The following is a 17828-nucleotide window of genomic DNA, read 5'->3' as shown; positions in this document are numbered from 1 at the left end:
TATTTCTTGGGTTCACAGGAACTTTGAACCGCAGACTCTCCTGGCCTAAAAGATTCATGAAGGAGAGGCTATCGGGGGACCTCCTCAAGGCTGGAGAGGTCAGAGGTGGGTGTTATCCCTACGGCAACCACAGAAAAAACAAATTATATGTGTTAAGGGTGCACTGCTTGTACATTTATTGTGTATGTTTAATGTAGCGTGTTGTGGGTGTAACTGATTTATAACAGGGGGAAGGCGTATTGACATATACAGCCAGGTGGAGATTTATGGGATCGGTTATCTTTTCCAATTAAAAAAAGCTTAGCAGTGCAAAGTAACCAGGGTAAAGTCTATTAATGTTGCAAGGAAAAACATGGTTTTCAGTGTAATTGGTCATGCTAATAAGGATCTGAGGCACAAACTGATGTTTTTACTGTAAAGGCAAAGCTCTGATTTAAATCACTCTGTTAGGGATAAAAAGGTTTTCTTGGCATTGACGAACCTATTTGGATCAACGTTATTATATTAATAGATAATAATTAATTCATCATGGATGTACTTGTACATATCTGGACCTTATTAGATTCTGAGTGTATACGATGGGCCTCCGAAAAGAATGCCTTTTGTGTATAAAACGCAATCTAGCTGGGGCCAGCTGGTGAGGGAGGCATGTAGTGTGAATTGCCTGCAAAGCGCTGTTCCATTTGAATTGTCAATGTGGTTCCTCCATTTGACTCATACAGAGAGCATTTTGGCTCAGATAGAGCAAAGACAGATTCCATCAGGTCCTTATCTGTTACAAGTTGCATTGCTTGCAACTGGATTCAATAGGTACCAATAATGGTGTTATTTTTTAAACATTAGGATACCTGGGTTTTCTGCACTGGTCAGCAGTGGGGTGTACGAGTATGAGAGAAGCATTTAGAACATGCCCGGCTTCCTTCCTCTCCCTGCTGTCCGATATCATGAATGGTGTATTATTCCTATCATTTTTCTGACTTTCTGGGGGAAAAAGTAATTTTATCTTGTAGAGGGATGTATTTTTTTCTGCAGCCCCCCCCCCCCCGACACACACACACCCACCCTGTCCCCTGAGTGGTGTATATTGTTCTGGGATGAAGAAGTCTTTCAGCTGCATTGATACATCATCGCAGTCAACCACAATCACTGTCTGCAGACTGTCAGTAGAGACCAATTTAGACCACATACCCTCTGACCATGACATTTAAGAAAAATTAATCCCACTCTAAGCCTTCGAAGAGAATTAACTCTGCTGCAAAAAAAAAAGACTATCACCAAAAACTCTTCAGAGGGACGGTGGTGCGTGGGGTCTGCCATTCTCTTGTGTTGATCAATAGGAGAGAAAGTGTTTGACAGCTTCTGTGCGAGTCGGCTGATTCTTACGTTGTACAAGCGGATGACGCCAGCAGAAGCGACTCTCACCCTGGTGCAGATATGCCTAGTGTTTGAATTGGTGAGTGTTGAGTGAGAAGCTCTGAGTAACCACTTATGGAGCTGCCAATCACACCGATGACATTGCTGATTTTTCTGCGTGTTGACAAAGTGCGATGGAGGCGACGGCATATCGTCTGGCCTGCAACAACAACCGAAGGTGCTGTCTTCAAAAGAAGAGCATCTAGCAGCTGTGGGAAGCTTTCATCAATCCAGCGAGTAACAACTCTCTTCCCTCAACACAATTCATGTGGAGCCAAAGCATTTGGATAATAGCCACGTCTCGGCTATGATAGAGACTGAAAGGATGAAGGCTTTTTGCCCATTAAGGCGGCAGCAACACTCACAGATACACTATTGCAGGTTATTAGTGGGCTTGAGCAAAGAAAGCACTCAGCGACATGACAGTAAGACAAGACATTTCACAGAGACACAAACATGCATCCCACCATCATGTGCTGTGTCGGAGCTTGAAAGGTAGTCTAGGCAGGAACAGACTGATCATCCCCGCTATAAACTAAAAGCCTCACAAAGAGGAAGTCTTTGACAATTCCTAATATTTTCTCTTTACATGCTTGTGTATTTCTGCTTATATCAGGTTGAACAATGTGTGCATCTGTTTTCCGACTCTGAAAAACTTGCTTTACGTAAATTCCCTTTGATTGCTTGAGACACCTTGCATGCTCCGTTTTGCAGCGGAACGAGATGAGCCGCAGACTCCATCTTATTTACATTTCCCTTTTCATAACCCACTCCGTTGCAGCCAGAGCACAGAGAAGGCAGCGAGAGGAGAAAGGAAGGAAGGATGGAAGGAAGGAGGGGGAAACAGACAAGAAAAAGAAACAGTGTGTTCCAATGCCAAGGTGCCCGGGCCTCTTTGTAAGCGGTAAATGTTCTGACGGGGGGAAGAAGGGAAGGCGATAATGAGAGCAGAACTCCTTTCCAAGACAGCCGCATTGTTTTAATTGTTCAGACTGGAGAACCGAGGGAGAAGGAAGCCGAGTCTGTTTTTGCCGAGCCAATGTTAAAAAAAAGGAACAACCTGGCTTTTTCCCGGCAATGTGTTGGAGCAATTATATACAAACCCTGTAATTATGCATATCTTTTGGAAACATGTAAAAGCTGTATGGAAATGAGACTGGGCTGCTTAAGCAGCCCCCCCCCCCCCCCCCCCCAACACACACACACACACACACACGGCTGCGTATTGTTTGATATTTTAGGCAGTTTTGGCAAAGTAATGGGGAGTTTAAGGCATGTTGCTTTTGTTGCATGTGTTTGTTTGTGAAGCTGTGTCTGCATGCAGCCACGGAGGGAGGCAGGTTGGTCAGTGTGGACGCTAGCTGGTGGGCAAAAAAATGAAGCACAAACATATTATTCTGTATCAGTGTACACCCCCCCACCCCCACCATTCCTCCTCAATCCGCTCTCCTTCCTCCTCTCTTCCTTCTCCTCACTCGTCTATGCATGCGCTAGGTCCCACCCTTAATTAAGTCTGCTGGGGTTTAAAGTGTTGAATCTTGTTTAAAGCCCATATCAGCACATTTAAAAGGACTGTGAGAGTGTGCATGGTAATCAGGACATCCATAGCTGTTTGGGTAGCAGCAATGGCCACTGAGAGCTTGATTTCAGACTTGATTCCTTCACAGTTTTCCTTTCTTTTTTTTTTTTCCTCTGCACATGTTCTTGGGAGGGAGGGAGAGGGTGTGATTATTCCCAACAGTCATCCAGTGTTTTGTAGGGACTCAAGGCTCCTACTGCTCACAATTACCACAAGTTAATCTTATCACAGTAAAATTCAATTACTTTTATCAAGGTTATTTCATAGGCTACAGACGTAGCCTGGGTGGACCCTATTCTGCTGGCCATTGTGTGCTTTTACGTGTTTCTCTGCCAATAATTGAGCTCCGCTTTTACCCGCAGAATGCCGTGTCCCTAGCAGCAACAATGCAACATGTAACAGCTCTATGAGAAACCAATAATGGGGGCATTACTGCGGTTCACCTCGGGCCGAGCACCTGTTACTGCGCCTCCATTCTGTGCTCACACTGACATTTAAAATGGGCATTTTTCGCCATTGATAACAGGTTAGTGGCAGGGCTGCAAGCCAGGAGTCTGATGAAGGCTATTTAAATGCTTGCAAAGTGGCGAGATTAAAATCGAATAAGTGCAGCTTTTTCCCTCCCTTTTTCTGCTTGACTTATCTGGATTCGTTCCCCCAGACCCTCGCCGCAGTGGATTCTGGGTGACTCCCCCCCCCGCCCAACACACCAATTACCCCTGGATGGATTTTTTTTGAGTGAAGCGGGATAATTGTGTAATTATCTGGGTGAAATGGGAAGTCTAATGTGTTAAAGTGGGATTTTTTTTTAAGCCGCTGTGAAAAGTGAAGACGGCAGGGCGGAATGGTGACGCTAGTGACGTTGCAGAGCCTCCTGCTAACAAAACAGATAAATAAATAGATCTGGCCAGAAAGGTATCAAGTCAGATGGCTGACCTGGGAGACCTGTAGGCCGAGAGCGCCGGCTGCAGCAAATCCACAGAGCCTCTGGGTGCTCGGAGCTTTGATGTGTTGGTGAAAATACACATATTTTATATATCATAAGGAACAAAATATTTGTTTTTGTACCCAACCAAAGTGAAAATACTTTCTAACATCATTGAAATTTGCCCAATTGAAACAAATTCCTGAAGTCTATTTTTCTCTCGTAGATGGGTTAGATGGCCAAAGCACCTTGTTTTGTTTTCAGTTTGCTTCTAGTCTGTTTACTGGCAGATTGCAGCCATGAAACCACAGTGTAGCTGAGTCTATTCACCGATTTACAGTTGATGGAAAGACGCCTCAATCACATTTGTGGCATTTAAAAAGTGCTTACAATTCACATGACCAATTCAATGAAAGCACGGTTGAAAAGCCATTATATGTAAAAAAAAAAAATATATATTTTTTTGTATGTTTTCTTGCCTGACACAGTGCCTTTTTTGGTAGTACCAGAAGGAGAAGGCGCCAAGTTTAGAAATATGTAAATTCTGCACAAAGGGGCTTTAACAGGGACTAAACAGAAGCTACTGGATTATTTGCCATTTAAATTTCTCTCCTTTCTCAAGGTGTTCAGGTTTGCGAGACTTGAGTGAGTGGAATGAGTCAGTGGTAGTGTAGCGAAACCCCGCCGGACAATGGTGAAGCTTACTGATGTTTCCAGAGGCCTTTATTCATGTTCAACCGTCAGCCTTATTTTGATGAACATAAATCTACTTTTCTCTCCTTCACAACCAATCTCCAGAAAACGGTGTAAATGCTTACAAGTATAAACCTTCAATAAATGACATTCAACTGAACATGTGGGCATTAATCAAAACATTTTCTTTCGTATATCCTTTTTAAAAAGCACATGGAAAGGCTGAAATCTAGCATTACCATAACATTACAACATAGCAATTTAGCCATTTCCTTTAAGCCAACATTAGCATCTTGTTACAACAATAATACATTTGACCACCCTTTTACAGGTTAATTAAAGTAAAATGTCACGAAACATCACCAGCTAGGTGCCTAACTGTCCATAAAGTAACCCTTATATTGCAGAGCAATATCTTTCGAACACTTTTTCCTTCAGTACACACCGTCAATTATCGTACTTTTTTTCACGCAAGATTTCCATCTATTTCTGGTTTTGCCTGAAGGGCTTCAAAATAAGGACCTGAAACATAAAAAGGCCCTTATCAAATAAAAGCTTGCAGGAAATTGTTGTCTTTGGTAACTAGCAAAATAAAGGTTTGTAGGAAATAGTCACCTTATTAACAGAACATTTTGAGAGTCATTTACAGGTAGAAAACTACTGAAATTGTCCAGAGTTGTTTTGTGTCTACTTGTTTTTTTGTAATAAATGCAGTTATCTGGATACATTCTCTGGCTTACGGACAACACCAGTCCAGGGAGTACTGCATTTCTGTACTGCACATATCATAGGTCTTTGGAGATGGTCGGGGTGGATGTTGGAAGTACAAAATACAGGACTTTTACATTGAAGACCCGGGTTTCCTTTATGACTCTTACAAGATAAGGGTCAGTTTACTTTGATTGAGGTTCATGACGCAATGTTTTTTTATTTTTTTTATTTGAACCATGTCCATATCATCCAAACATTTAGTTGCCTTAACAGAACCATAAACAACTAAATGCTTTTGACGCCTCAACCATATAGTGTAGGGAAACTAGTAAATGTGTTGACAATAAATATTTGCAGATGAATATATGTTCAGTTTTGACATTTTCAAAGCCTATATATGTATTCCCTCCACACAGATCTCAACATGGCAACGACTGAGCCAGCGGGTAGCAGCTGATGGTGCTAAAAGTGCAAACAACAGCAACAGTGCTGATAGAGCTAACAGTGTGAACCTGAAGATGGTGGGCGCTACGTTTCTGTGATGACGCTGTTAGCCGGGACAGTGTTATCACATCTAACCGCCGTATAAATGCAGTGCAGAGTGGCAGCCATGAACTAGCCAGTGCAATTAAGTAAAGGTGTTCTATTGCATATGGCCTCAGCTTTTTGTTTGTATGAGGAAGATTGTGTCGTTTTATCTTTCAAAAGTTACATCCTTTAAACTGACAGAAGACTACATTCACTTCTACATTGCGCTTCATATGTACATAACTTTAAATGTACAAGCCTCAAATTCAAAGTAAGACTTTCTTGATGTAAAACCAATATGTCATCTTAAATAATAATACCACAAAAGCATGCAACAAAAAGAATCCAAAATGCTTTTATGCTGTATGTTCTTGCACATTCCATATAAAAAGGCCAAATTGCAACATAGCATTATGTAGAAGCTTAACACTGGCAGCATACAGGCCTACAGGCCATTCCATTTTTGCAAAGACTACGTTCTAGCTCTGTAGTCTTAATTGATATAAAAAAAGAGGGGGAAAAAAAAAAAAAAATCAATGGAAAGCCATGAAGGTATTTTTCCCCAAAATAACACATTGCATTGACCCTAATCCAAATCCACTCAGAAACCAGGCAATTTCTCACTGCCAGTCTCCAGACCCCAGCTCTAGTCGTGGCTTCAAGCGGGCGGTAAACACTCACTTGTGAAATGGGGGAGGAGAGGGGAGGGGCATAAATGAAAATTCAAGGAAAGGGAACATAAGATATGTTGTCTGCTTTCAGCGGTTGTTAGAAAATAAATTGCTTTTGAAAGTAGAAATGTTTACCTCAATTGAGAACCGTTTTATGCCCTTGACAGGAAATTATTTCACAGCTTCTCAAGCAGCCGCTCTTTCCAATGGTTATGTTTCCTTAACCCCACCAAATAACATTGGCCTTCACATTCAGCTAGAGTATAAATAGCCTACTTGCCCATGTTTGGAGGACTTTCTCAGTTGGTTTCTCAACTAATTTCTCTCCTCTATGGAGCAGCTGAAGAAACAGAATAGAAGGAAAATGGTACATTGGTGTTCCTGTAGCTCCAGTATCTGGAGTGACTTTGTAGGAAAACAATGAGAAGATTGGATATGAAATAACACAGCAAGCACTGAGCAAACATTGGTGAAACAGCAAATAGAAAACCAACAAAGTTGCCAAATACATAGAAAAGGTTATTGTACGTTTACGTTTTCCCCTGAAAAAAAACTTGCTGTGGTTGTGTGACTAGGCGTACAAATTGTTCAACTTTCGCAGTGGAGGACTTGCATCATGTCTCCTGCCAACAGTCAAAGTTGATTGTTTTCTACCATGACTTACCTTGCTCGACCACAGTTGCCTTGCAGACCGATCCTTAGTCACGCAGCCCCTCGACAAAAAGAAACATGGTGACGCCGGTCCTGTTTAGCAAGGCTATTTAATGAAGACAGGGACACGTGAGCAGCGAAAATGGAGCCGCAATGTTGGAGGTTACAGCAGACGGCACTAGAACTAAAGGAATGGTATCCGCTCAGATGCTCATTAGGTGCGCTCAAATCAACTTGAATGGATGGTGGCTGATGTAAAATACAATGTTTTCAAATAGAATGCATTTGGCCAGGTGCCCCAGTGTGTATTATGGGACTCTGGTGCTCAGAAACACTACTGTTTTGTTCAGGAGGACCACCAAAATCAACACAAAATGTTGAATATTCATTCTGTCTGTAATAAAACACACTTGTACTACCAGTAACCATGGATGTCACTAAATCAACCACGAGAGAATTGTTAAGGCTTATTATAACTTTAACCGAGCAGTTTTTGTTGCCTAAACCTAACCAAAGTTAAATGTAATCAAAACTTAAATATAGAACTGTTAGATCGTCCTTTTGTAATGATGTTGTTCCTGATGTGTTAGTAGTGCTGGGCGGTATGACCAAAAATTTGTATCACGGTATTTTTTAAGATTCTGGCAGCTTCACGGTATATCACGGTCTTGGTCTCACAGTCTTGGAAGAAACTGTGGATCAATTCACTTAAAGTCAACTCTGCTAAATAACCCTAGGTAATCATATGGCTCATCTAACCTTGTCAGAGAATGTTGATACTGGGCGATTCTACAAAACCCAGAAATACATTCAATGACAATGTTTTTTTAAATTCTTGTTTTCAATATCTGCATATGGCAGCTATGTTATGACTGGTAAACCACTGGGAATGAACAATAGTCAATTGCACGACCAGGACACAGGATAAGGTGTAGGTAAAACAGTCTTTACTCAACAGCAGAGGTTCGGTAAATGGGTAGGAAGTCAGAACTGACAAACAAATCAGGCAACAACATGGTCGATAAAAAACATTTAGAGATCACAAAAACCAAGACCATGACACTAGGAAATCGCTGGACTAAGACTAACTGGCACAGAGAGAGGGGAACACAGGGTTTAAATACACTGGGGAGGTGTAGGTGATTAAACACAGGTGGGATCAATCAGGGGCGGGGCAGACAATCACAGTGGTGGGAAAACACACAAAGGCAGGAAGTGAAGATGATCTGAAATGAGAGGAGAGGTAAGAAAAACACAATATAAAACAGGAAAAGAAGCTGATAAAATAAGGAAAACATAACTTAGGAGACAGTACGACACATGACACACTATAAAAAAGCCCATCTCTGTGATTTTGGCAGATTATTCTCTCCCCAATAGACCAGATGTGTAATGTACTACCCAGTCAAAGCATTACAGCCTCCACTCCTATTTCTTGCCCGCCTGTTTCTGATCACAGCCTATTTCCAGTGCCTGTCTGTTGCCTGCTTTGTTTGCCCTCACTGACTGATTACCTTTTGACAAACATTAAAATTCTTCTTTGAACTTCTTACCAAGTATATAAGTGATTGCTTGACTGCTCTGTCTGTCGGAGTTTTGTTTTTGAGGCTACTTCTCTGTTTGTAGAACTATTGCAGCACAATACATTACATCACATTACAGTCATTTAGCAGACGCTTTTATCCAAAGTGACTTAAAATAAGTGTATTCAACATAGGTATTCAAGAGAACTACTACTCACCAGAAGTCATAAGTGCATCTCGTTGCTTACACAAGCATCTAAGAGCATGAACCAGAGCATGAACCAGAGTACAATCTGGCCAAAATGGACTCTGCTGACACCAACCCCATTCAGGAAGCACTCGTTGTCCAAGCGTGCACTATTCACAGACACGAACAGCAACTCTGTTACGGTTAGCCTTCAGAAGATCTCCACCCGTCATGAAGGACAGGGACAGAACATCTCTCCCCCTCGTTTCTCCAGGGACTCTGGTTCATGTCACCCTTTCCTGACACAATGTTTATTGGTGTTCCAGTGCAAGCCTTCTTACATAAACAAGTATTGTCTCTCGACAAACTTCCTACTGACTTAGATGCCCTGTGAACTCAGAGGTACAGCGGCAAGTTCACTAATAATCAGCAGGTCAATCCCCGGCTTCTCCACATGTTGAAGTGTCCTTGTGCCAGATACTGAACCCTAAACTTCCCCCGAAGGCTGTGCCATCAATGAGTGAGTGCATGCTTGAAGGAGATCCTGATAGGCAGGTTGGGAGAATGTTGACATGTAGTGTAAAGTGCTTTGAGTGGATTGCCCCTGCCACTTGAGGAATGCCAACACCACCTCCAGGAAAGGAGGTGTGCCTACGTTGGCCAGGCCGGCCACTTGGTCTCAGCCTATCCAGTCAAAAGAGTCCAGGAGAATACTAGAGGGGGCTGGTGAGCCAACCTCGCAAACCCCGGAAATCCCTTCTGCTCCTTATCTCCAAGCCCAGTTAATTATGTCTGTCCCCTTCACCATCTCTGTGTTCCCTAACCTGGTGCGGATGAACATTCCATGGACAGTGTGCTGGCCAAGCACTTTGGGTTAGGCATGGAACACCTACATGGGAGGGCCATTTGTCTTCTCTTTTCAGAACAGACTTCTTCTTTGTGGAAAAGAAAGACAAGATGCACCAGTTCTGCATCAACTTCAGAGGATTGAACATCACCATTCAGAACAGATTCCCCCTCCCACTCATTTTCTCTGCATTAAAGGCAATTTTGAGAGGAAGACAGTCATTAACATGTCATGCCAATTGGCTGTCCTGCAGGATCTTGTCAGTGACATCGTTTGGGTCATGTTGAACCGCTTTGTCTTTGTCTAGCATACTCTGATCTTCTCCAAGAATGAGCAGGAATATATACAGAGCATGCATCAGGTGTTGCGGCAGCCCCTGGAGGTGCGCAAGTTCCATATCTTGACAATCTCCTTCTTGGACTTCATTGTTTCTGCTGGCAGCATCCGATTGGACCACATTATGGTCAGAGCTGAATGGCCTACTCCACGAACCGCAGTTGAAGAGGTTCCTGGTGTTTGCTAATTTCAGTAAATGATTTATCTACAGTGCTGTTGCTGCCTCTTATCTCAAGCATCGCTTTACTTCAGCTCCCATTCTGATTCTACCAGTCATGTTGGCATTGAAATCCTGCCTGCACCTGCATTACCGCCATTTCTTTGGAATTCAAGAAAAATATAAAGGAGGCCTTCAAATTTTACCGTGTCGCCAACGGTTGCCCATATATACATTTTTTTGAAACAGTCTCAATCCATTCCAAGGAACTATAGTAGGGTCACTTCCCTGTCTCACCTGTCATCCAGGCATATTCTGAGGTTTTTGAAGCAGCGATTGTGGTGGTCCACCATGAAGTTCAACATTGGAGAGTTCATCACTGGCAGTACACTGCATGGCCAGAACAAGGTCCATCGACACGTATCCTTCAACCTTCCCAGTTGCTCATCACCCATCTGTCTAGATTGTAACTGGTTTGCCTCTGTCCTGCTTTTGGGTCCACATGCAGAACTGTTTCAATAGTATGGTTAAGCTTAGTGAAAGATCATTGACACAGTTTATCCATTAATTGCAGTTCTGTGACCCACACATTTTTTTATGTAGATCAGGATGAAGGCAAGAACAAGTCATTTTACTTCTACATCTACCTGTGAGCTCATTCACACATGCAAAACATAAATGACAAAATAGCCTGGCATTAGATCACATTTAGCTGCCCCTTATGCAAATCAGATGAACTGTGGCTGGATTAATTTACATGAATAGTCTTAGTAAATATGGTGCTGATTTGGAAAAAATTGTGGCACTTTGTGGTAGGCTCATCCCCTCTTGAGTTAAGAGTATTTTGTTAAACTGCCTTAATACTAACATTTATAGACTAAGCAGCATATTAAAGATCTGCTCTGGTATTAGTTAGCATTTGCTTGACATTTTGATGAACACCTACTGGTACACCAAGAAGAACAAAAACAAGAAAAACTAAAAAGACATTTTCCAGGAAGTAAAATAAATGATATACTGAAGAGATCACAAAGTTTTACTTTTAAACATATTTGGTACTCTTTGGTAAATCGAAGTCCTGTTAAGAAGCAATAGATAACAAGGTGAAAGTCCTCCCTCTTTTCACAGTGGCTTAAACAGTGATGCTGGAATCTTTTGTCACAGCTTTTACTTAGTTGGAGTTTGAATGCTGAGAGTTTGGAGCACCTCTCCAGTCACACACACACACACACACGCACACACACACACACACACACACACACACACACACACACACACACACACACACACAGCCAAAACAAACACACAATGGTAGCTTTCAAAGCAGAGAGCTTCCCGACTGCAAACCTCTTTCAGCCCTCACCAGTACTGCTGGTGGAGGAGAAATAACAAACACAAATATGATGCTGGAACAGAGATGTCAGGGCCAATTAAATCGAATGATTTTATTGCAGCACTTATCTCCAACAAGATGCCTGTAGCTAAATGCCATACATGTATACTAGGGTGCCTCACTCTGTGTGGATAAAGGCCTATGATCTTCAGTTGCACAAACTGTCAACAGGACACTAGAACAGTGCTGCAAGCAACAAATCATACTAAGTTCACACTAGATACGGAAGTGCGGCAACGCGTTGTGATTTCCAAACTGCCCGCGTCTTTTAGCCGCCCATGTTAACCAATTGGGCTGTTCACACACACCAGCCAGGCGGAGAGACAGACAGAGCTTAGCTCTATAGAAAACAGCATAGGAGCAGAGAAATGTGCTTCTAGTGTGAACAACCAGGCTACTGCTCCCGCAAAGACTTAATATCTGGCAGCATTAAATCCACAAAGTCCCCTACAGCACAGGTAATGCATAGTGCTGAGCAGCCATTGACTTATTATAATATTTTAACTATATTTATGATTTAATCGAAGGGCCAGAGTGGCATGAGAATATTCTAAGTGAGTTTGCTCAGGGGTTAAGCCATTGTCACAAATGAATTATCCCTAATTGTATACATCATAGTGTGTCAGCGTGGGTTGGAGCGGAAGACTGCAAGCTTGAAAATGAAAAAAATAGGGATGTGAAGTTGAAAGGGCAGACATTTATCCTATTTATGTCTATTCTCATCAGTTTATCTCAGAGGAACCACCTCAACAACTGGGCATCTCTAGTCATTGCCCTTGAGAAATTTGGTTTTGGCGAGACGTTCATCGAGCTAACCAATAATCGCGCTCCTCAACACTTCACACTGCAGTGGGACACTAGACGAGGTAGTCCACTCTCTCCATTAGATTGAGCCTTTTGCAGCCGCCATTCGAGAAAACGTGTATTACAGGTAAAAACTATTTCACCAAAAGATTTGTCTATATGCAAAAGACATCCTGCTATACCTAACTATACCTCAGTAGCTCGTCTAGAGGTCCTGAGTCTTATATTCTCAAAATATATCATATTACTCCATAAATTAGTCTAAATCTAAATTCCACTTCTCTGTGAAAAAAATGCATCAATTAATAATTGTTGTTGGTGTTGTTTTTGTGACAAAAACAACACATAACACTGATATCAATGTTTTCACTTATTTCTTCTGAATTATGCACCATAACTAAAAAGCATTGAGAAAGACTCACCTGCTAGAATAATTTACCAATCTCATTATTGGACGCACGGCACTATGATCCTAATCCAACCTACCTCACATTGGTTTAACCCTCATCCCACCAAGTGGGTTCCCCCTCAGACCCCAGAGGTAAACTTGTTGTCATATCTCACATGTGCTTTGTTCTATCTTTCCAATTTTCATCAGTCAATTTGTTTCTAATGACTGCATAGTATTGTTTTTTATTTCTGTTTTTTTTTCTGTGCTTTTTAAATATTAATTTAAAAACTAATGTACTGGGGTCCTGGGGGAGCAGTCAAAAGCGACCAATTGCAGAGTAGAATAGATAGATTCAGTAGATAGAAAGGTAGGGGCACTCCTTCAATCATTCTGAAGGAGACAGACATTTCCTCTTATGCTCTGTCTAATTTTTTTACACAATATGCCAATTAACTGTAACGTTCCTAAAATAATAAAGATCTTTTTTCCTTAGATGCCATTAAATATATAACTTATAATGTTTTGAGAAGAAATGTACTAACTTTTTGCCATGATTGCTCTATAGAGTAGTTTACTCTCAGAGGTGAGGAGAGTAGCCAAAACTTGTACTAAAGTTCAGTTACTTTGCAAAAAACAAGTACACAAGTAAAAGTAAAAGTATTTAATTTGATGTGGATATGACCATCAGGAAAAATTAAAGAAGTTATCCCACACCTGCATTTATTTGTGATGAAATGATTAGATAATCTGCCACATATTTACCAGACAATTTTCCCAGACTATATTTCTCAAGTGTGATCACAAAATATTACATTAAGAGTATAATATATTAGGAAAAAAACAAGTAAATACAATTTAAAATTACAATATTTACATTTTCATTTGGCAAATACATCAGTAAAACGTGCATCTGCATAAAATGTGAATATAAAGAGTGTCAACACGTTACATCGTGTTTAAACTTGGATCATTCCAGTATAGAAGTCCTTAGTTTCAGTTCCCATCACAGACAGCCACGGATCACATCCAGGTCTCTCTAAGCACATGAGGACTACAATTAGAGAAGTGGCTAAATCAGTCTCAATCTTTCAGAAAATATCTCATCAGATGAGTCATTTAGGCTAATTAGGAGATAATGCTGTGGTGTTGCCTATTAAAATAGTGTGTTCACTTTGACAGGAAAAAGACCATCTGTGGTTCAAACATTAAATCAGTCGTGTCCACATGAAAGTCCTGTCTATCCTCAGCTCATTTTCCATAATCAGTGTTACAATACTAGCACAAGCCTTTTCTCTTTTTCCTGTGGACTTTTTTTGGTGAATCAGTGTGAGCAATAGCTGTGACAAGAGTGTGCGGATGAAGCATTTAGCTGTCCAAATGTACTCATTTAGTTAGCTTGGTGGCTTGATAATTCCACCATGCTTTCATGCTACAGAACATAAAAAAGCACTGCATGAACTCCTGGGCTTGTTCTACGTTACCTAAGCATTTAGTTGAACTTTACTGTTTTAACTCACCATTGATGATGGCCGTAACCCTTTCAATTATCTCATGCTAAATACCCATAACTTTAACCTTACCCACAGATGTCCACACAAAACCAAACTACATTCTCTTCCACAATAACTAAATATAATCAAATATTTAAACTAAACTAAATTAAACAATCAACAATACGTCCTATTAACAGTAAAACAACAACTATATGCTAGCAACAAATAAAAAGCTCCTGCAATTTCTTTCTTTCTATCTGATGAAATGGATTTACGACATGGCACATGATATTTTAGCCATGTTATAGCTGCATTAACACAAACGTTGCAAACGTGAATTAGTTCGGTAGTATGTGTAATTTAGTAAATTGTTGTGACAGCAACAATTATATACAATATGCAGATTTTTCCTTGACACCGATGACTCTCTTTACAGCCATCTGAAGGTAGCAGGTACCTGTTCCATCTGCAGTCTCTAACTGGAGTGATGTCGCACTCTGTCAAGCCACAAGTTTACATTTTGTGCAACCAGCATCAGACTGTTGTAAAATAACAACAGAGCCCTCCGAGCTTCTGTGCACATCAAAGTGTCATTTTGATGAATTATTCTACGCAGTTTCTTTCTACTTATCAACAGGCAAGTTGGGGACTGATGCATTGAAAACAGTTTACACAGCTCTACGAAAAAAACAAACACACATGAATCACTTAAAACTTCTCAGGGAACCTGGCCACGAAATTCCCCAAAAATGCATTTGGCATGCTTCTGACGCACTGGAAAAGGGGCCGGACGCAACTGGCTGAGATCTGGCTGAGCCGCTGGATGTACGACAGCAGAGCCTGTCCTCTTGTGCGGGCAGAGCAGCAACTAACTATCGACCCGTGGAGGTAAAAAGATAAAACAAACGCTCTGTGCAGAGAAAGACATCTGAGACATGTTGAATAAAACACCACAAATTAAGAGGTGATCAGCCGTCATACTAGTGCTGGGCGGTATGACCAAAAATTTGTATCACGTTATTTTTTAAGATTCTGGCGGTTTCACAGTATTTTTTTTCTCCCTTGACTGTGTTTTTATATAGGTTTATAGTGGCTTACTCTACTGTCACCAGTACATATAATATAAAAACATTACTAGAGGGGTTTCTTGGCCCCACAAAATGTTACAATATATGAAGGAATCAGAATGCATGAAACAGTTGCAGAATGTAAACAATTTTTATTGTGCAAACTGCAACGTAGTAAAAAGTAGGTATGACATACCAATGTTTTAATCATTGCTCTGAACCCGTCTTTCTCGACTGTCTGTAGCGGGACCAAAACTAAAAAAAAACAGACACAGCTCCTCTCTTGGGCACACATTGTATAATGTAACATTACTGTAGCGACGGAGCCTCTCCCAGCTGTTAACAGACTAGCTAACGGGCTAGCTAGCGAGCTGTACCCAGCATGTCGTTCGGCGGTGTACTTTTCTAAATTATTAGTGTTACAAATTGTTTATGTGTCACAAACTGTTGTGTGCCGTGGTGTTGCCCTGTTAAAGAGAGTTAGTTGTGGGTTGTTAATTGTTGTGTTAAAAAGTTATAACCTTAGGGGTCCCTCTCAATACACAACTAGCGTTAGCTCTGACCATAGTGCTCTTCATGCAAACAATATATTTTGCTGCCGGCTGTTAGGCCGGCTATGCACCGGTATGACGGTGTATGAAAAATTAATATCATACGGGAAATTAAACCCGGTATACCGGATGAACCGGTATACCGCCCAGCACTACGTCGTACTACTTGTCTGTACGTTTAGGATTTTAGGAGGAGATTTTATCTTTAAGGCTATACATTTGTTTATTCTGTGTGAGAAAATGGACATGGCACGTGAGTGCTGTGAAAAGTGTAATTTACAGTCTCAACGTCAATGCGTGAGAGTTGGCAGCCATGTTAAAGCATTAGTGAGTTTGAGTTGATGTAAGACCTGGAGTTGTGAATGCTAAAGATTAGCATAAATGATTCACAGGTTAATTGAAAGGGGAACGGCTATACTCTGGTGTGCTCATACCAAACATGAAGGAAATATTTCTCACAATGCAATTGGATACAAAGTCAATGCAAAGAGTCCAATGGCTGTGAATAGATGCAATTTACAGCTTATTAGCTCAAGATGAAATATTGCAACTTCTGTAAGTTTTTTGTTTGTCGCTTTTTCTTGAATACTACGTATCAGTGTTGATAGTCTCCTCCTGTCGTCATTAACATCCTGATGTTGAATCCGAAATGGAGAGTAAAAACATTGTAGCCTTCTGTGGGCACCCAGAGCTCTATAATACCTCATATTTGTACGGACACAGATGAAACTCTGTGTTTAAATGTATGCGTATAAAACATAGACTGTCTATAGTGCAAACAATAACATTGCTGCCTATTTATGCCTATTTGATGTTATTTTGAGTGTAGATGGAGCAGCTATAATGTTAGCATAGCCTATCACCAGTCAATCCAAACTCCATCCAGAAAACCAGCAATTTCAAAGTTGTTTGCTTATTTACTTCCAGACAGATCTAACAAAGCCAGAACTCAGAGTTTTGACATATCTGCATAATTCTTTTGTCTTAAAACTCAGACAAAACTGAAGTTGATCTATTAGGCCCAGAACACCTCCAAAATCAATTATCTAATGATAGTTTCTTGAGATGGCATTGCGCTGTCATCCAGCAGCACCGTAAAGAATCTCTGAGTTATCTTTGATCAGGATTTGTCTTTTAACTCCCAGATAAAACAAACTTCAAGGACTGCCTTTTTTTACCTACGAAACATTTCAAAAATCAGGCACATCCTGTCTCAAAGCGATGCAGAAAAATGAGTTCATGCATTTGTTACTTCTAGACTAGATTATTGAAATACCTTATTATCAGCCTGCTCTAATAAGTCTCTTAAATCTCTCCAGTTGATCCAGAATGTTGCAGCTTGTATTAACAAAACCTAAGAAAAGAGATCATATTACTTCTGTATTAGCTTCTCTGCACTGACTCCCTGCAAAATCTAGAATATCATTTAAAATCCTTCTCCTCACCTACAAAGCCCTAATTGGTCAGGCACCATCATATCTTAAGGAGATTATAGTACCATATTACCCCACTAGAGCGCTGCGCTCCCTAAATGCAGGGTTATTGTGGTTCAGTCTTAAAAAGTGTAATGGGAGCCAGAGTCTTCAGTTATCAAGCTCCTCTTCTCTGGAACCAGCTTCCTGTTTCAGTCCGGGGGTCAAACACACTCATCACATTTAAGCGTAGGCTTAAGACTTTCCTCTTTGATAATGCTTATAGTTAGGGCTGGCTCAGGTTTATAGGGCTGGCTCAAGTTTATAGTTAGGGCTGGCTCAGGTTTATAGGGCTGGCTCAAGTTTATAGTTAGGGCTGGCTCAGGTTTATAGTTAGGGCTGGCTCAAGTTTATAGTTAGGGCTGGCTCAAGTTTATAGTTTGAGCTGGCTCAGGTTTATAGTTAGGGCTGGCTCAAGTTTATAGTTAGAGCTGGC

General features: G+C 41.0%; 1 pseudogene; it reads left to right on the top strand.

Moving 5' to 3' along the window:
- The first annotated feature begins 16911 nt into the window (after positions 1–16911).
- On the top strand, positions 16912–17622 carry LOC137877466 (uncharacterized; annotated as a pseudogene).
- The last annotated feature ends 206 nt before the right edge of the window (positions 17623–17828 follow it).

The sequence above is a fragment of the Cebidichthys violaceus genome, unplaced genomic scaffold (genome assembly GCF_023349555.1).
Source record: "Cebidichthys violaceus isolate CVI_PGR_0920_01 unplaced genomic scaffold, fCebVio1.0.p SCAF_21, whole genome shotgun sequence".
In the NCBI taxonomy this organism is placed as follows: Eukaryota; Metazoa; Chordata; class Actinopteri; order Perciformes; family Stichaeidae; genus Cebidichthys; species Cebidichthys violaceus.
Note: the sequence above shows the minus strand (reverse complement) of the source record. Positions and strands in the feature narration are given on the sequence as shown.